This window comes from Equus przewalskii, chromosome 8 (assembly GCF_037783145.1).
Source record: "Equus przewalskii isolate Varuska chromosome 8, EquPr2, whole genome shotgun sequence".
Classification (NCBI taxonomy): Eukaryota; Metazoa; Chordata; class Mammalia; order Perissodactyla; family Equidae; genus Equus; species Equus przewalskii.
Genome location: NC_091838.1, coordinates 69814517 through 69831191, shown reverse-complemented (window position 1 = coordinate 69831191; position 16675 = coordinate 69814517). Strand labels below are relative to the sequence as shown.

At 40.7% G+C, this 16675-nt stretch overlaps 1 long non-coding RNA gene across 1 annotated transcript; it reads right to left on the bottom strand.

Moving 5' to 3' along the window:
• Positions 1-8744: 8744 nt before the first annotated feature.
• Positions 8745-12626, bottom strand: LOC139085339 (uncharacterized). Its single transcript, XR_011543622.1, has 2 exons — positions 12329-12626; positions 8745-9252 (listed from the first exon to the last, which is right to left on the bottom strand). It is a non-coding gene; the product is annotated as an uncharacterized lncRNA (long non-coding RNA).
• Positions 12627-16675: the final 4049 nt, after the last annotated feature.

Here is a 16675-nt window from a genome sequence, read left to right as displayed (position 1 = left end):
CTCAAGACTCTGTTCTGGTTATTTGGATTAGCATCGGGTTCAGAGACCAAACTTTCGGTTACAACAGCTCCCTGGAGGAGACAGGTGACAATGTAGCTGAACTATTGAAAGCATTGAATAGGAGTTACCATCGCAAAGTCACAGTGAGAACAGGAATTCCGATGGAAGCAATATATAAGCAGAAGCCTGTAGGGATGGAGAAGCGTGGATTGTTACCCAAACAGCAAATAATTTGGTATTGCTGAGGCTTAGGGTGAGATGGCGATGAGAATTGCCAAAAGATAAACTGAAGCACATTAAAAATTTCAAGAGTTTGTTTGAGCATACATTATTCGAGATGGGTGGTGCCAAACCAAAGGTGGTAGGGAGCCCTCCATGAACAGGAGCTCAGGGAGAAGTTTTTACAGAGAAGACGTGGAAGCAAAACAAGGAAAGTTTATGATTGGCTATAGCTTAAGTAGTTGCCTTATGTGAGAAAGCCTAGATGGCTGTCTGTGATGGTTGTTCCCAAGTTTCATTTCCTCAGATTTGAGTGCATCGAGTCTGGCTCAGGTTTGGCTTGCTTACATAGGCTCCCAAGGCATTAGAGCCCCCTTAGCCTAATGGCCTCCTTGTTTAATTACTTCAACAGAGTGGTCAGCCATGAGGCTAGAGATGTCAGCAGGTGCGATCACATATGGCTGTGGGTGCCAAGCAAGGAAGGTGGGAATGAGGATAAGGAGGCTTTGGAAACCAAGTCCAGGGAGGAGGAGAATTCTCTCCTCTTCTCAGACCTGATTATGGCTTTTCCTTCAAATCGCCAGTGACTCCAACCTCCTTCTGTTGGCACTCCTCTAGATTGTGGTCTTTCAAACTCATTTAACTATGACCCACAGTAAGAAATAAATTAAACATGATCTTCCAATTCATAGATAGATAGATGGATAGATAGATACTTGATCCTTACTACATGCAATGCACTCTATTTTCTATTCTACTCTATTGTTTCATTCCTTTCTGTTTCAATTAATTTTTTAAAATGTTGGTTATTCTCACTAAACTGATTTCTCTAACCACTATTTTCAAACATGCTTGTAACTGGATCATGATGTCAATATATATATATATATATATATATATATATATATATATTTTTTTTTTTACTGAAGATTACATTTAAAAAAGTCTGAGCAATACTGCTTTACATCCGAGGCTCAGGCCCAGACATGTCTGCATCAGAGAGCACACCCCAGGCAAATGGCCTTTGACCCTAAGTTCACTCAGATCCCATTCTGTGATGAAGAACCGGGAAGCCAGTTAATGGCCCTTGCCTTGAGCAGCCAAGGCTCAAGGAGTGGGCTGCCTTCTGATAGCATGCTTCTGAGCATACCAATAGCAGTTGCCTTTCAAAGCATGGTTGTATTAAATGAGTTCTTAAAATGACCTGATTCCAGGCAGGAATCCTCAGGGGATGTGCGTGAATTTCTTGTGAAGATCATCACTGTTGATATCAATCATCTTAGCAAAAAGCGTCTAGCAGATTAGCATTTGTCTGGCATGGTTGGAGTCTGCCTGGTTTATGGGTTGTTGATTTTAACTTGCAGGAGGGAAGATGGATTTTTGAAATAAATCTTTGCCTAAAGCAAACCAGAGGCCTTCCAGATCACCTTTCGTGAGGGGACAGGCAGTGTACCGATGGGAAAGAACATAGCATTATGAGTTTCCAGACCTGGAATTGAATCTAAAACTGTCTCCCTGTGTGGCCATGGACAAGTCATCTAACCTCTTTAGACTCAATTTTCTTACAAATAAAACAGCTCTAACAATACCTCCCTTGACTTCACGGAAGGCATTTTAGAGATAAAAACAATAATGTATGTAAAAGTACTTTGCAATGTCTCAAACTCTTATCCACATGATAACAGTTTCTAGTAAACATCAATGATGATAATTAATACATTCTTTCTAAACAACAATAAAACTACCATTTTTCAGATGAGGAAACTGAGGCTCCAGAGAGATTAAAAACCTGGCAAATGAAACAGAACAAAACATGATGAAGCCAAACTTCATACCCAGATTGTTCTGGTTTTAAAGTCCTTGCTGTAAATAACCGTGTTGTCAACTAGGCATTTCAGTGAACTGCCTTTGAGCTCCAAAGCTATGTGCTCCTTGATGGGGAGGCATTGTTGTCTATCTCAGGATTCACAATGGCTGGTACAGAGAACATGCTCAGTCTATGCTAGTTGAAAATAAATATCCTTACTCTTCCTTTCCTTCTGATACCAAACCTCTTAATCTCAAGTTCATGTGCCCGATGCACAGTAAGCCGATCACTGAGACATGGTGCTTGGAGATGGAGAAAGCTCTATTCAAATTGGGCAAAAAGAGAAGGCTGGAGGATAGGTTCTCTTAAATTTGCCTTCACAAGAGAAGAAAGCAGGGGGTTTTATAGAGCTAAGGGGTTTGGCAGAAGGTGTTTTGGAGAAACAAAGTATAAGTCCCCATTTCTTTCACTCCAGATAAGCCCTTGGGCAATCTGACTTCTGGGCATCAACAGCAGCTGGGGGCTGGTTATCTGGTGATGTAACTTCCTTGAAGTCGTTCTTTTTCTTCTGCTAAACAAGCTCATAAGTCCTTGTGACCCTTGAGTCACCCCTCAGGTTTTCTTGTTTAGAAAACAGCAAATTGACAAGATTAACTTCTTTTTGTCTCTGTCTACCTTGGGAACAAGGTTGAAAGGTAATCATGTTCTTCTAGAATATTTACAGTAACCCTCAGGTACCCAGCTTCACTTCCTCTTTTTTGGGGGGGACTCTTTGAATTATTGTTGTGATTTTTTTTGGTAGAAAATTACTCTGTCACTCTGCATATCTCACTGTCACATTTAGAATAGCAATAAGCGAGCAAACGCTGGGCTGGATTCGGGAATAAATTTGTTCAGGTTGAAAAATATATAATTAACCAATGTCTGTTTTGTTTATTTTCAAATGTGGGCACCAACAAGGCACAAATGCCATCAGGAACTCACACAGAGAAGGTTCACATGTTAGTGCTGTTAAAATGAACTTGAATTTGAACTTGAGATTGGTGTCCAGCTTGGTTGAATCACATCTGACTCAATTTGGGACAAGCTCATTGGTAGTTTCTTGTCTTTTCTGTGAAGGTCTTGGCTTGGCTCCAGCCAGATAGAGATCATAGCTTCTTAATTCAGAGCTTAACCTGTATTTATTATGCACACGCTACAGGGAAAGTCACTATATGAGTCCACCAGGGCTGCCATAATGATGTACCACAGACCAAGTGGCTTAAACAAGAGAAATTTATTTTCTCATGATTCTAGACCAAGGTCAAAGTGTCTGCGGGGTTGATTTTTTCTGAATGCCTTTCTCCGTGCCTTGCAGGTGGCTGTTTTCTTTCTATGTCTTCATATAGTCTTCCCACTGTGTGTGTCTGTGTCCTAATCATGTCTTTTTATAAGGACACAGGCCAGATCAGATTAGAGCCCACCCTAGTGACCTCATTTAACCTTAATTATCTCTTTAAAGATCCTTTCTGCAAATATAGTCACATTCTGAAGTACTGTGGGTTAAGACTTCAACATATGTATTTGTGGGGGACACAATTCAGCCCTTGACAGTCACAAAGTGGGACAAAATAAAATAAAAATGATGACAATTGGAACTACAAGTGACACTTCCAAGCTTTAATAAAATCCTGGGGTCTGAAAGTAAAAGGGAGACAAAATTCTTTAGGTTTGTGTATATTTTACTTTCAGCTAAGATATTCATTTTAATTTCTTTTTATGTTTCTATTGTTAAACTAAAAAACTCTCCTTCGCATTTGGGAATAGCAGGTTATTGGCTCCCAAATGTTACCCTTTTTCCTTTTTTTCTTTATTCAGGTTTATTGAGGTATAATTTACATTCAGTGAAATTCACCCCTTATTTTAGGTGTATAGTTTGAAGACTTTTGAAAAACATATACATTATGTAACTTGAACCACAATTGAGATATAGATTATTTTTGTCTACCCCAAAACAATCTCTAATACCCCTTTCTTAAACATTTAATAGAGTTCAAAAGTGAAACCATCTAGGCCAGTTAGTAAGGATGTCACTTAGCATTCAACTTCTTTGGTAGATATAAGACTATTCAAGTCATCTATTCTTCTTTAGTAATCTTTGGTATTTGTGTCTTTCAAGGAATTTGTCCACTTGTCATCAAATTGACTGGCATAAAGGTGTTTAAAATATTTCCTTAGTATCCTTTTCATGTCTATTGGAGCTGTAATGATGTCCCTTCTTTTATTTCTTCTGTTGGTTGTTTGTGTCCTCTTTTCTTATTTGATCAGAATGATTAGAGATTTATCAATGTTATTGATAGTCTGCATTGAGCAGAGAAGATAATACATGTCTGAGCAGATGAACAGTTTTTAGCAGTTTGCCTTGTAATCCCAGGATGCTCTTCAAATAAACCATTGCTGAAATGTGAAGGAATGCTAATAAGAAATTTGGTTTCCAAGATGAACCATCAGCCATGACAATGATGATGATTATAATTATTATAATAATAAATAAGACTTTGCATTGAGTATATTCAGTCCTTGTGGTTAGTGGTTACTATGGTTTATATCACAACTACTTTAAATTGATATTATAAACATAAAAATGAGACAAGAAGTATCTCAAACTTATATTAAGCACAGAAACCATCTATATGCTGCATTTCTTCCCATTTCTGTTACTCTTTTCACAGGAGGAGTATAGGCAGGGAGCATTTCTTGAATGGTCTGCTCAACAGTGGTATTGCTGTACCATTAGGTAACATCTTACTTAGGCATCAGGCTCAAAAGCAGCAAGTGAGTTGAAAATCAGTTACTGGTCCACCATCCCTCTTCTGAGGGGAAACAATGACCATAAATAACCTCGCAGAATTTGTGGCCAAATGATTTACTCCAAAATGCTGTTTTTCAAAGACTTTTTGGCTTTTGAGACTGTACATAAGAAAGGACCGTAAACATACATGGTCAGTGTTGCCCATGAAAAGTATCCTAAATCTCCCATTAAATACAGTATATCAGTTTTGTGTCTAGTGTCCCGTCTTTCTACTAAATCTAATCCAGTCAATTGTTCCTCCAGGGTAGAACAGATTGCTGTTACTTTATTTGAGCACCAGATGAAGTAATTGGCTTGCATTTAGGGATTCATGTTGAATGAAAATTATGCTTTCTCTCTTTAATTTTTGGCCAAGCTTGTATAGTTGAATTTGGGCAGATTAAATCAATGTATGTTTGATACAACTCTACCATAGAATACTTGCTTGAATAGTTTTACATGAGCCGACAGGAATAGACAGGAATAAAAATAAACACTAGTGCCAAACTACAGCCTTCCGAATCAGCGACACATTTATAAGAAGTTAAAATATATGCACAGAGATGGCAGAAGATGATGTATTCTGAGGTCTGCACAAAAACAAGTTAACGTGGCAACACAAGTTAATGAATTGGTTGTATCCAATGTGTTAACACTTCTCAGTGTGAGGTTTTGTACTTCTGTTTTTAAAAATAATTTGAATATATTTAAAAATGAAATCTGTATCAAATCCTAGGGCTCTACTTAATACAGTTTGATTGTCTCCATGATTTATTCTAGATGTAAGCAACAACTCAGCAACAGTAATAAAAACAACACGTTCATCATAATTAACATTTCTTGGGTGTTTACTATGTGCCAAACATTGTTCTCTGTACTTAAGATATTAACTCGTTTAACATTCATTTATTCTTTCAATAAGTACTTACCAGTCCTTTGCTTTGCATTAGGCATTGCTTTAGTCGGTGAAATTCAATGGGGAGAGATTTTGCCTTCCAGGGGACATTGGGCAATATTTAGAGACATTTTGCTTGTTATAGCTGGGGAGGTGCTGGCATCTGATAGGCAGATGCTAAGGATGATGCTAAACATCCTACAGTTCACAGGACAGCCCCCCACAGCATAGAATTATCCTGCCCAAAATGTCGACAGTGCTGAGGTTGAGAAACTCTGTTCTGGGTGACAGAGATACAGGAGTGAACAAAGACAAGATTTCTGCCTTTACGGAACTTGTACTTTAGTGAAGAGAAACAGGCTATTTAAAAATAAATATTTATCAATTACGCTAGAAGGTAATGAAGGTTTTGTACAATGCAGGAAAACAAAAACAACTGAGGAAGAAGAAGTGTGTACGTGTGTGGTTGGCTGGAGGGTTGGGGGATGGAAATTGAGACAGTGTTTAGATAGGCCTTGTCTAAGAGGTGACTTTGAAGGACAGCTTTGAAGGACTGAGGGAGCTTGTATGTGGATATCTGGGGGAACAGTTACTTCCAGGCAGAGGGAACAGCAAGAGCATGCATGACAAGGAACAGCAAGGAGACCATTGTGACCTGAGGAGAGTGCAAGAGGGGACACAAGCTTGAAGGGCTGGAGGAGGGACGTTGTGTAGGGCTTGTAGACCAATGTAAGGATTTGAGTCTACTCTGGGTGAAAAGGGAAGCCATTGCAGGGTTTTGAGCTAAGGAATGTCATGAGGTGGTTTATGTTTCTAAAGGATCCTGCTGGCCTCTGCATTGAGAATTGACTATTGAGAGCCAAGAACCATTACGTAAAAAGGCAACAATCCAGTGGGAGATGTTAGTGACTTAAACAAGGGTTTCAGCAGTTAAAGGTGAGAGGTGGTTGGATTCTGGACATATTTTTTAAGATTGAGGTGGCAGAATTTTGTGAACGTATATGAGATGTGAGGGAAGAATCAAGAAAGTTTACTTTTTTGTTTGCTTGTTTGGGGACTGAGCCCCTTGAAGAATGGAATTGCTATTTATTGAAATGGAGAAGGCTAGGGTAGGAGTAGTTCGCGGATGAAAATCAGAAGCATCAGGTTTAATTTGGATATGTTTGGATATGTTTAATTTGAGGTGCCTATTTAAACATTCAAGTGGAGATGTTTGAACACTTGTAACCACTGTGAAATAGGCACTGCTATAACCCCCATTTTGCAGAGGAGAAAACAAGGATAAAGAGGTTGGGACGGCCCCATGGCCGAGTGGTTAAGTTCGCGCACTCCACTGCAGGCGGCCCAGTGTTTCGTTGGTTCAAATCCTGGGCACAGACATGGCACCGCTCATCGAGTCACGCTGAGTCGGCGTCCCATATGCCACAACTAGAAGGACCCACAACTAAGAATATACAACTATGTACCCGGGGCTTTGGGGAGAAAAAGGAAAAAAATAAAATCTTTAAAAAAAAAAAAGAATAAAGAGATTATGTAACTTGTATAAGATCACCCAGATAGTAAGTGGTACAGCCTGGATTCTGATGATACAAGCTGACACCTTGCTAAAAAGTCTCATCAACCTCTCTCTCCTGGGGTGGCATCTCTTGGTCTCCATTTCTGTGGATGGCTTTGACCAGCTCTTGGAGAGGGAAATTCTCTGCACCAAAGTGAAGTCTTGAGATAGAGCCTTTTATGCAGTTGGTACCTGAAAGTTACACTATCTTTGCCAACTTTTTCTTTGATTTATGCTAAAGCCAACCACAATGTAAAACCTAAGGAAAAGGTGAGAATTCCTCAGTTGTAGGTACCTTAGAAAATGATCATTTTTCAAGCATCTACATTAGAAAGATCACTTTCTGGTCCCACAGACAGACCTGCACAGACCGCAGGCGGACACAGCCTCCATCGTTCATTAAACGTGGTATCCTGAAGCCAAAAATGAACTTTTCTAAGTGTGTGTTGAGCAAGGGAATACTGCATGCACAACCAATATCTCTGTGGTATGTCCAATGTCCCAATGGCTTTTTCACTCCAAAAGTTATGCTCATACATGATCAGAGCAGTAAAGAGGCCCCTTCTCTACTGCTTTAGTGGCTGTAGAGTCTGTGTGGTTTTACTATGTTCTTGTTTATTGTCTGCTCCCTGCTCTAGGAGGCATGCTTCGTGAGGGAAGGGGTTAGTCTCTTCTGTTTACTGTCCACAACAGTGCCTGGCACCTATTAGATGCTCAGTGAACATCTTTTGAATGAAGAAATGAATGATCCTCATTGTAATCATCCCTAGGAGCTTGGTTCTATTTTTATCCCTATATTATAGATGTGGAAACTGACACTTAGAGAAATGGAGCAAGGTACCTGCAGCCACTCGGTAGCAGGAGGCAGCACCTAGTCACATGATAGCGAAATGTTTGTGGAGTTTGGAAAGCCCACCACTGAGAACACTAGCAGTAGCAGAGTCTGAGCATTGTCTTCCTGAGTTCAGTGCCCAGCTCTGCTGTTTGATCTCTCTGCATCAGAGTTCCATCTCCAAGCGGGACATGGTAGTAACAGCACACCCTACATCATACAGTTTCTGTGAGGATTAAATGAATTAATACGAATATAGTGCTTAGAACAGTGTAGCAAGTGCTATCATAAATATTAGGTAGTGTTAGTATATTTTGCTCTTTAACTTGTAACATATGCACCTTGCTCCCGTCTTCCGCCTCCACCACAATCCAGTTGTTTTGCATTTTCCACGTGTGGCCAACCTTTAGCAAGGTATTTGTTTACACATATAATTAGCTAAAGCGTGAGTGTGTGTGTTAAATTACCCATTATGTAAATGGCTTTGGTTTAGTAAGTAGAATATGTTAGGATATGGCTAATGGGAAATTATTTTGTGCAACTTGGAAAACAGAAGAATCATAAGAGGATCCTCCAGAGAGACAGTCTGATGAAGGTGTAACCCAATATATTTGCAGGTTTTTATTTTTAAATGATAACCAGCCACTAATGCAGTAATGGCCCAGAGCAGAACATTGATTTATCCACAGCAAGGTGGGTTGCATTTCCCCGTTATACTGCCAGCTGTCATCTTCGATATTAAGCTGCCTCGCTTCAATCCAATATCGGTCAATCAGGCTTCTAAGGAGGAAGCTTTGAAACAGTGTGGAGGCTTTGTCATTTTCGTGGATGCATGATGGAAGAGTTTTTTGTGCTTTGTTTGGTAGGAGCCGCTTAGTTTTTGCTGAGCTAGAATCTAGCTTGTTATGATGCACCATGCAGTCAAATTCCTTAGCAGACTGGTGAGGTTCTTGAATTCTTTCAAAGAGAAGGCTTGTGGAGTTGGCCTCTGATGCCTGACGCAGAACACTGCTTTGATGTAGGCAAATCTCTCTCTAGTCTGGAAGCACTGGTCCCTCTATGCTGATGGGGAACAGCGTTATTCAGTGTAAGTACATCACAGTGAAACAAATCCCTGAGGAAATAAAAAAAAAAAAGGTGCCTAACAGGTAAAATCAAAAACACAATTTTACTATGGAGCTTTCCCCAACATCTTTTTTTCGAAAAAAAACCCCTTAGTTTGATATTCAGATGTCAGAGGAGATTATTCGTTAAGCCTAAGTGGAAAATTCTTTCAATCATTCATTCATCCACTTACTCATTCAACATTATTTCTTATAGACTCACTATATGTTGAGTGTTTTGCTAGGTGACAGAGGCGCAAGGTGGATATGCAGTTAATAACAGGATAAAAAACACTTTCTGTCCTTATTTTCTTTATGAAAGCTGAGATTTCAAAGCAGATGTCCCCAAAGAAGCCTTATGTCTCTATGTAACAAACCCACATTAGGCACCTGCTGTGAACATGGATTCGTGCTAGGTACTGCAAGTATATAAATGTGATCCTCACATCTTAATGAGAAGAGACATAGTGTACATGTTCAAAGCTACCCTCCAATGGGTTCGCAATCTGTAGTAGGCAGAATTCTAAGATGCCCCCCTCCCCAGCTGTCTAATCTTAATCCCCAGGAATGTGAATATGATGAGATATCACACTCATGCTTATGTTCCATTTCATGGAAAAATGGATTCTGCAGGTGTAGTTAAGGTTACTAATCAGTTGACTTTGAGTTAATCAAAAGAGCGATTATCCTGGTGAACATAATCTAATCACCTTAAAAGCAGCATTTTCTCTAGCTGGTGGTATAAAGGAAGTCAGAGGGAGAGGATTTGACATAAGAGAAGTTGCTGAGAGGAAGGGGGTCATGGGGCAAGGATCAAGAGCAGCCTCAAGATGCTGAGAGTGGTAGTACCTGGCTGATAGCCAGCAAGAAAACAGAGACCTCAGTCCTACAACCCAAAGAATTGAATTCAGGCAAAAATATGAATGAGATTTGAAGCACATTCTTCCCCAGAGCCATCAGATAAGAACCCAGTTCAGTTGACACTTTGAATTCAGCCATTTGAGACCCTAAGCGAAGAACCCAGTAGAGCCTGCCTGGACTTCTGAACTCCAGAACTATAAGATTGTAAGTGGGTGTTGTTTTAAACAGCAAAGTTTGCGGTCATTTGTTACACAGCAATAAAAAAAGAATATGTCATTCTTGGCCATTCTGCATTTTTATAGATAGTTTGTGGTTAAGATGTCTTAACACTTGAGTGGATGCTGAAAGACATATGTAATTCTTTATGATTGATAATAAAATTACCTCCTTATGTTTGTACAAACCCATTTGCAAAGTGCTTTCACATACAATTTTCTCATTTGATTTTTCACAGCTTGTGAGGAATCGTCTTCTCCATGTTAAAGATGAAGAAAGTGAGGATGGGACATAGTGTGCTTTGCCAACTAACCATTCTAAGAAGTAGGAGTGGGATTTGAATTCAGGCCCTGGAACTCCCATTTTACTTGTGCCTACTCATCAGAAAATTGGTAGATTACCCTACATAGGCCATTTTTTTTTATCTTGTTTTCTCTTCATTACTCCTAACATCATCTTCATTATTATCATCAGTAATGAGGGCATTCTTTGTCTTCTGCTTATTTATGAAATGCTCATTAACTATAAAATTGGCAGTTAACTGGAGCTGGCCCCATGGTGTACTGGTTAAGTTTGGCATACTCTGCTTTGGTGGCCCAGGTTCGCAGGTTCAGATCCTGCGTGCAGACCAAGACCACTTGTCAGCCACACTGTGGCAGTGACCCATATATAAAGTGGAGGAAGATTGGCACAGATGTTAGCTCAGGGCTGATCTTCCCAAGCCAAAAAAAAAGGAAAAGAAAAAGAAAAAAAATGACAGTTAAAACACATTTTTTGAAAAGTCAAAACAATTATTGAGTAACAATAATATATCATGGCCCTTGCCATGGAACATGGCAAACAAAATGACAAGCATCCTCTTGGTTATATACGTGATATTGAGTCTGGAAAGTAGAGTCACCAAGAGGATGTGCTTCTAACACATGTGAAATATATAAAAAGTAGAAATAGATTTCTTTTTCTGGAGCTAGCTTACAAAATAAGACAATCCAGCAATCTTTTCTCTATCTCCCTGTAAGTTTTTTTCTGGTTTTAGTGAGACATAATTGACATATAAGATTGTATTAGTTTAAATTGTATGACATAATGATTTGATGTATCTCTAGATTGCAAGATGATCACCACAATAAGTTTAGTTAACATCCATCACCTCACATAGTTACAATTTTTTTCTCTTGTGATGAGAACTTTTAAGATCCACTGTCTCAACAACTTTTAAGTATACAATGCAGCATTGAGGACTATAGTCACCATGGGGTATATTGCATGCCCAGAACTTATTTATCTTGTAACTGTAACTTTGTACCTTTTCACCATTTTCCTCGCCCCACTACCTGCCTCTGGCAACCACAGATCTGTTCTCTGTTTCTATGAGTTCAGTTTTCTTAGATTCCACATTCAGGTGAGATTGAACAGTATTCGTCGTCCCCTGTCTGACTTATTTCACTTAGCGTAATGCCCTCAGGTTTCCATCCATGTTGTCACAAATGGCACGATTTCCTCTTTTCTGCCTGAATAATATCCCACTGTATAGAGAGAGTTACATCACATTTTCTTTATCCATTCGTCAATTAATGGACGCTCAGGCTATTTCCATGTCTTGGCTATTGTGAATAATACCGCGATAAACATAGGGGTGCAGATACCTCTTCAAGCTAAAGATCTTGTTTCTTTTGGATATGTAAACATTTTTTATTTCTGTACGACCTTGTCCTTTTCTCTGCAAAATCTTTTTTGGGAAAGTATCCCTATTTCCAGATTTTTCTTTCAGAAATATAGTTAGGGCAATTTAATTTGTGCTGCAGAGACTAGATTCTGGGAGAGCATAAGACAAGATTCCAGATTGTAATCCTACCAGTTTTATAAACCAGGAAACCTCCTGTAGCCCTCCTCCCATACCCCCAACCCCTTGAGAGTGGTGAGAGAATGAGGAGGGCTGGGAAGGCCAGCAAAACCTGCCTCCCTCTCCCACACAAGACCTCCTTCCATCCCTTTGAGTCAATCCGGTACCTGGTGAGCCTGTTGAGTTGACACCAAAGGCCACACCACTCTTGACATAGGACAGAACACCTACTAACCTAAGCCATAGTTCCTCAGTGTGTTTTCTTCCCTCTTTTTTAAAATAAATTTCTCCTTGAAGGGTACTTTTTGGGTAGGAAGAAGGAAAGTTCAACAGTAAATTAAATTGGAAATTTGGCTTCAGCAGCTATCCAGTTATACTCGTTATCATCTAATCAAACAATCTGGGGTTAATATAATAGAGCCCAACCTGTTTCACTGTCTGTTACAATCTGCCCTTATAACAACTGTTGTCACGGGAGTGGAATCATGTGAGGGTGGACATCCCACCACCAAAGAACATTCTGTGCTCAGGCCACGCCCAAAGGATCTCTGTCCACACTTGCAGGGAGGATTCGAAAAGGACATTTTGTACCCAGGGTCGGCTTTGCAAGACCTTTGTAGGAGGCGCGTATCGGCTGCAGTCTGTTGGGACTTGCCTTGAAGTCAGTTTTGCATGGAATGCCCACTGTTTTCACTTAGATTACAGCAATATCTGGGGCAGGTGAGGATACTGCCCCTTTTGGCCACTGTTCAGCCATGCCTTTATAGATCCTTGTTGACAAGCCACTATCTCAAAGCCTGTCAGTCTGAGGACACTCTTCTGGTGTGCAGCTCCCACAGATGCTTTTTTGAGCCAGATGGAAGGGACGTGGGGGCAGTAACCTTCCTCCTATCTGGTTGACAAGAAAAGCAAGACCCAGTCTACCAGAGACTCCCAGTTACAGAAAGGATCAATGACAGAGAGACAGAATTGAAGGACTCTCTCGGTGTTAGGTATGCATGTGATGAGGGAAAAAACACCCAACCACCCCAAAAATCCATTATGTCTATTTCTCTTCTATCAAGAACAGATTAAAACAAAATCAAAGTCGCATCTGTTCTGTGTCAACATCAGAGATCGTACATTGTGTTTCATCAAAGGCAGGTTTGCCATGGCTGTGGGGGTTATATTTTTGGAACGTGCTTGGAAACCCAGAGTAACTGAAAACAGAGCTTAGCCCTCCAGGCCCTCTCCCACTGCCGGTGTTTGTGTTCCTCCAGCAGTTGATGTTTTTAATTGATTTGTTTGACCAGGAGGACCCTGGAAAAAGATGAGCAGGTAAGGGCAGCTGCCTGGGCCTCTGGAACAAACACAGGTAAGGGCCCACGGCTTTCAGCACCACAGGCAGATTTCCTGCACAAATTTGTACTCCAGGTTCACAGCAGCAGCCTTGCTAGCTCTGCTATCTCAAAGGTTCACATTCGAGGGCTGCTGGCTAAATCCGTTCATAATAATGCCAGTGTCAAAATTCAGTCCTGGAGCTCCCTTTCAGTTCTCATCTCCTCTATGAGGTCCCTCTCCGCTGGTCAGCTGATAAGCACAGGTAGGCTTGCTCCTAATGGCTTGACTTCCACGCCAGATGAGAAAAGGGTAGGCAAAGCCATCTATCACTCTATTCTTGATGCTTTTCCTCCCTGCCCCAAGCAGTTTGTCCAATGTCGATTCCATGCCACCCTAGATATTCTGAGGACGTAACACATCGCTATGTTATGATGACAAGGAACCAGCCCGCATCCCATTCATACCCTTCAATAGTTGTTCCTTTCTGCATGCACATTGCTGCTATCAGGCTGGAATTGATGAGGGGATGCCTGAAAAATACTGTCCTCTTCTTGAAGTAGAGGTGGTGACAAAAGTCCTGAAGGAGATCTTTGTTCAAGAGAGTCATTGCATGACCCCTTCATTTGCATAGATTTTGAATGAACAGGCAACCATGAGGAGTAGTGGTGATTGAGAAGGGTACAACCTTAGTCAAGATATCCATCCCTGAGACCCCTGGCATGCAAAACTGGTCCCCGAGGAGGAAAAGGAGGACCAGTTTGCATTAATAGTCCAAGGACAAAAAGAAACTAGAAAAATTGAAGCTAGGAAGATGGGCCAGGATGGATCAGGGTGGTCCAACTCAAGCCCAGTGATCAAAAAGATTCCCCTAAGGGGCTGGCCCCGTGGCCGAGTGGTTAAGTTCGCGTGCTCTGCTGCAGGCAGCCGAGTGTTTCGTTGGTTCGAATCCTGGGCACGGACATGGCACTGCTCATCAGACCACGCTGAGGCAGCGTCCCACATGCCACAACTAGAAGAACCCACAACGAAGAATATACAACTATGTACTGGGGGGCTTTGGGGAGAAAAAGGAAATAATAAAATCTTTAAAAAAAAAAAAAACATTCCCCTAAGAGGTAGCCTACATAGGTGGCTCAGGGTCATGGAAGTACTCTAAGTGGAGGGGGACAGGAGAAAACTGGTATTATCAAAGTAGTGGTTGAAGCTGGACCCAGGCACACTGGTCAAACATTGGGACCAAGTGGCCAAGCTTGTCTCCAACATGGGGCTTCTTTGTACTCTGGCCAGTGACGTAGATCAACAAAGTCTTCTTAGTAGCAATGGTCATGTATCAAGTGTCAAGTTATGCAGGGCCAGTCTGATAGTGGCACAATGTAGCAGTGAGAAGAAATGATAGTTATCAGATTAGACCTGAGTTCTTTCTTCTCTTGCTATTTAGAAATAAGAATACAGAGTAGAGAGTACAGAATCAACCCCTCTGCCCCTCAGGACGGAATGGAAATGGCTATATACTTCTGCGGCAATTGTTGGAGAGGTTCAAGTCTTAGTCTTTCTATTAATAGGTGGTATTCTGGTGATTATTTGGAAAAATGAGAGAACTGTAACCATATTTGGAAGTCACACTGTCAAAGCAGGCATATTTTATAGTTTCACCTCATGTACTCTGAGCGTGATAGTGAAATTTATAGCTGAGTTTTCAGAGTTATTTTAAGAACAAAACTCCATCTTTAGCTTTTTCTAATTGCAATCTCATTTGCCCTATCCTCAAAACATTGAGGAAAGTGTGTTCTGAGATATTTCTGACCCCAAAGGGAGAAGATGTCAAAGTCTGACTACATCCTTCAAAGACATTTCTGTGAGGATTGGTTCAAAAACCGTAGCTGTCATCTGAAGAATGTACTGACCACTGATGCATTCCTGGAACTCCAAAAGACTTATGCTGCAGACTCCCCAGCAGAAAGCACAGTTCTCATGGCAAAGCCAACATCCAGCTTATTGAGAAGAAATCTCTGTGGGGATTAAAGGCATCCCAATTAAGTTTGCTTTAGTGAAAGCAATTGAGCTTGAGGTTATATTAAATCAGGCCACCACTGCTAATGAAAGTGGAAAAGAATTCTTTCTGGTGCCTCTTCATGGTGGTGGGTGGGAGGGAGGGTGGGGTATGGGGTGGGGCATTGGAGAGCTGAATAGTCCTCACTTCAGTTTATGACCAATGGACTCCCCTTGTGTTCATGCTGGAACCAAGGCTGCAGGCTTGAACTGATTTAGAAAATGTTTTCTCTGGACCATAATTATTGGTTCTTCAGGAGACCAATGTCTTATTATTATCATTATTATTCCCAATCTCTAGCACTTAGTTGTATTTATCAAATGAAAGAAAGAATGACTATTGATTATGCCCTCAGGAGGCTTGCTTTCTAATCCAAGCTCCACCAAATTGACTTTAGTCACCCATATAACATTGCTCTGATCGTGAATCTTATACATTTTTATCTTCTGGAATTGTGAGGATCTAATTTGCATATCAGTTGTCCAAACGAGTCTGTGCACTCCTTAAGGAGAAAGGTGTATCTGTGTCCTACTCAGCTCAAAAGCTCATTGTTTGGCAAGAGAATATGTTTGTTATAGTTTACTGGTGTGATCACGGGGTCTGGAACCAGATTGCTTGGGTTCATATCCTGTGTTGACGCAAAATAACCAATAACCATTCTTTTTTGTTTTTTAAAGAATTTCTTTGGAAGTCACTTTTTTTAAAGGTTTTATTTTTTTTTTTAGAAGATGGCCCTGAGCTAACATCTGTTACCAATCTTCCTCTCTCTTTTTTTTTTCTCCCCAAAGCCCCAGTACATAGTTGTATATCCTAGTTATAGGTCATTCTAGTTATTCTCTGTGGGATGCTGCCACGACATGGCTTGATGAGTGAGTGGTGTGTCACTCTGTGCCCAGTATCCAAACCTGTGAACCCTGGGCTGCCAAAGGGGAGTGCGTGAACTTAACCAGTCTTCCAGGAGGCCGGCCCCACCAATAACCATCTATAGATAAGAGAGATAAGGTGAGTTTTACTTGAGCCAGTGTGAGGATTGTAACCTCAGAAGGCAGTTTCCACAAAGGAAGAAAGCTTTCTGGAGAAGCATGGTTTTCAGTACAGTCTTATATCTTTTTAGAACAAAGAATATACATTAAACTCACCCAGG